This window comes from Protomyctophum parallelum, assembly GCF_964188405.1.
Source record: "Protomyctophum parallelum genome assembly, chromosome: 19".
Taxonomy (NCBI): domain Eukaryota; kingdom Metazoa; phylum Chordata; class Actinopteri; order Myctophiformes; family Myctophidae; genus Protomyctophum; species Protomyctophum parallelum.
In genome coordinates, this window is record NC_139717.1 from 27286259 (window position 1) to 27290472 (window position 4214).

General features: G+C 38.7%; 1 protein-coding gene across 1 annotated transcript in view; it reads left to right on the forward strand.

Annotated features, from left to right (window-relative positions):
• Window positions 1-3824, forward strand: part of selenoi (selenoprotein I) — a 24169-nt gene extending 20345 nt beyond the window's left edge. Inside the window, exon 10 of the mRNA XM_083790045.1 lies at window positions 1-3824. This exon is cut by the window's left edge and continues 687 nt beyond it. The gene's annotated coding sequence lies outside the window, so the exon portion shown is untranslated.
• Window positions 3825-4214: the final 390 nt, after the last annotated feature.

A 4214-nucleotide genomic window follows, 5' to 3' on the forward strand; every position in this document is an offset into this window, starting at 1 on the left:
ATATTATTGCCTTGGGGAAACGCCATTTCAATTTAATTTTGCTTAATAGAGACGGTGTATCGCTATTTAAACCCTGAACAAGAATCAAAGTCCTGGCCTATTGAAGGGCTCAGGCCTTGGCTCTCACGTCTGGCTGGTACCATGTCCAGACTCTGCAGGATGACTTTCTCCAATCACCTTTCATGATGGGCTGATTTGGGGACGATGTCAGTGGGAGAATGCCATGATATATGTAACTAGTATTTAACTCTATTATATCAACATGGGATGGGTTTTGGGGGCATTTGTATTGAGTCTTGAAACAAATTAATCATTGAATATGTAGGGAAATGGATAAAAAAAAAGAATAAGTTGATTTCTCCCATAAAAAAAAACACTTGTATATTTCCCACACTTCTTCTAACTATCACTATTCACACACCCTGTTCTGCGTGACCATGAATCAACCCTTGTCAGTCAGGAGCTGACTATTGAATCAACCCCGTCAGTCAGGAGCTGACTATTGAATCAACACCGTCAGTCAGGAGCTGACTATTGAATCAACACCGTCAGTCAGGAGCTGACTATTCCGGGCCAGAACTGACCAGAGTTTGACGTTCATAAGCTCCAGTGACCTTCAACTATGACCTCCGCCTGAGCACTGTACCTCCAGCCTCCTCCTCCTTACCCTCTGAGGTGTAGTGTCAACATGCCGATTCGTTCCACTTTTATTTGCTTATTTTTTTCTTATTTTTTTAATTCTTGTTGCCAGACTTTGAGTGGGTACAGTTTCGTTCCGTCGTGCTTGAATGAAGAGTGCGCCCAAAAGCCGCCTCGCGGAGCGGACGCACTCTGAGGGAACAAGCCGACGCACACGACACAGCGGATGCCACCCACACTGCCTGGCATCGTCGTTCTCTTAACTGTTGTACTATAATATTGCTGTCTGTCACCACCTTTGATGTCTGTCAAACTCCTGTGCTCGACCTTGTGCTCATATGATTCATTTTCTTTATTAGGTTTTATTTTTCCTGTTTGTTTCATTGTTTTTACTGTTTTGTTATACACTGGTCTGTTCCTTCTTATTTTATGATTGTTCAAGAGACCTGGTTTTCACATTGGGGTCAGATAAGGACACCCAGGAATCGATGTTGGTCTGTCACTCATTTAACCTCAGCAAGATTATGAGTTATCCTTTCTTTTTTCTTTTCTTTTTTGTTCCTTGTTGCCAACGTGGACGCTTTCTCAGTCTTTTCTGGCTTACCTCTCTCACTGCTAAGTTTGCTATGACTGGATTTAAAACGGACAGATAATGTCTGATTCAGAAACAGAGCGCTATGCTTCAATGATGAAAATGGCATGCAAACGAAAAATAGTATATATAATTATTTTGAAAACATGTTTTATCTTTTTCACCAAAGCATAAATCAGGCTTTAGTCTCTGCATCCACTAAGACTAGAGATGCATGATATAATCGGTAGTGTAGCGAAATCGGCCATAAAATGCCATATCGGTATTGTCGCAAAAATAATCCTTATTTTCACCGATATTGATGACGCAATAATAACATGACCGTCAAACGGCGTCAATGGCTTTGTACTCGCAGAGCAGAGAGTCTGCCTGTCTCGGTCGAGTGTCAGCTGTTAGTGAGGGGAAAAATTCAGCGATGAGTTCAATATAATTATGTAATATATCCGTATCGGCCGATATGACCCTCCAAATAATCGGTGATCGGATATCAGTCATAATTTCAATATTGTGCATCTCTAACTCAGACCATTTAAAAAAAAAGAAAAACGGCACTTGATGTTCCATGTTTGACTCTGGCATTAACATTTGAACTTCAGCCAACCAATTTGACACCTGAACAACATAATGTCCAAGCGAAAGTTTTCCTATCCCACACCAGAGTAAAGCTGATTGCATATCATTAAAGGACAACTTTAGTTTTTTTCAACCAAGGTTCATGTTTTAGGTTATTAGAGAAAGTAAAAGGTCAGTGTTCAATGTTTTTCATTTGCTGCTTTCTTTCGTTTTAGCGATTTTAGATATTTTTGACAGGGGGGCGGGGGCATTCGAACAAGGTCCTAAATATGTATTTTTTTACCAAAAAATATGGTGATTTATTTTTGTATTATTTACTATAGTCCTACTAGACACGAAGAAATTATCTCTGGCCACAAAAGATCACGGGATCTATTGAATGTGACAAACTGACATATTGAGCCTACGACACACAGTATGGCATCCTAGTACCTTCACATTCAGTAGATCCTGTGATTTGTTTTTGTAGCCAGATGTAATTTCCTGGGGACTATAATATATTTTGTAAAAAAAAACTTATTTAGCCCCATGTTCGAATGCTAAAACGCTAAAACGAAAGAAAGCAGCAAATGAAAAAGAAATAACACTCACCTTTTACTTTGTCTAATAACAACCTAAAACTTGAACCGTGGTTGAAAAAAACTAAAGTTGTCCTTTAACTTTGATCCGGAGCTTGACCTATTGCACACTGGTGCACATCAGTTAAGTGCATACAGTTGTACTACCGTTCTACCTGTCTTTAAAGAAACCACTGAAAACCACCCCCCCCCCCCCCCCTCATCCAACAACCAGATAAAGGGCAAGGACAAATCGTGTCGCTTTGAAGGAAAATGTCTAAACTGAAATTAGAAATGTCTTTTTCTTGTAATGCTATCGCTGTAAACATGTTTTTGACGTTCGTCTGGCCGAGTGTGAACTAAGTATTAACAGTGGTTACTGGTTAAGGTGAGATGGGGACAAATATGAATTAGGAAAGAGAGAAGCACAGGGGCTTTATATAGAAAAGAAAAAGAGAAAAAACTTTAAAATTTAAAATGTGCATTTGCATCGTGTTGAAATTGAAAAGCTCTTGAACATTAATTGTTTAGTATGTACCGGTCATCTTCAAACCAACCTCAGTGTGAATGCTAAATGGTTTCGACTTGAGTGTCATTTGTGTCATGTCCTATAGTTGGAGGCTCTGAAATAGCTGGGGAGAAAAAAAAACGCACAAAATAGTTCAGGCTAGTTTTTAGTTTGGTCGCAGTATACTTTCTCAAAATGTGCAATACCTCTGCTCTGCAATTTGGGAAAGCCTATGTCAAATACGTACTGTAGCCGGCTATAGAGCTGGGAACCTTTTCCATACCAAGGTCTACCACTGGGGCTGAGCAATATATACGATGTGTATATATATATATATATATAATATGCCGATATCGTGGGATGCGACTAGGTATCGTATAGGGTTTCAGAGTTGTATTTCCCTGGTTTGAATCACTTAAGCCTTATTTTATACTTTAAAAATTGTCAAAAAAAAAACAAAAAAAAAAAACAGCAAAAATAGCTGATCTTCAAGCTCAATGTGATGCACTATAAGCTTGTACATAGGTTATTTTAGCTGTTTTAAAAAAGAAAATGTATATCTTCATACTACAATATCGTCACAATATCAATATCGAGGTATTTTGTTTAAAATACTTCTATATATATATATAGTCTATATAGCCCAGCCCTATCTACCACTAATCACTTTGAAGTCAGTTTTCTATATGACCGAACCAATCTATTCTGAGATCCATTTATAAACTATGCCCCACTATACTAGTTTTCTAACGATGGGACAACAAACGTGGAACTGTGAGAGATTTTTGTTTAGTTTTTTGCCACCAGAAAACAGTCTGCTCAAGTGAACTGGAGGATTTTCGGTGGTGGGTGTATGCAGTGTATGTGTACGTGCAGATCCATGTATGCATGTCCCTTTGTATGTGTGTATAATCGGTGTGGATGTCTGTGTAAATACATATATACGATTTCTTTGTTTTGTTTTGTGTGTTTGTTTTTCTAACACGAGTGAGATTGTAATCATATACTATAGAGTACTAGACTGTCCTATCTTGATTCATTGATATGGGGACGGTTTCGGTGGGTGAACTGGGAGACGAGGGAGTAACAAATACCAATCAGCACATTTATTTTGCAGATCAGCCTCATACCTTGATGATATAACATATATACCTGTACAAGAAAACATTCATGTAAAAACCTTTGCAACCGTCATAGCTTGAAGAAGAAATGAAAGTATACAATGGTGCTTTGCATGATATGAAAATTTCTCTCTACTGCTACTCAGTACCCACTGCAGGGGTGATTGGCATGGACCCCCAGATCCCCTCCTCTTCTTTGGGTTGACCAGTCTGTGGTGTGAAGA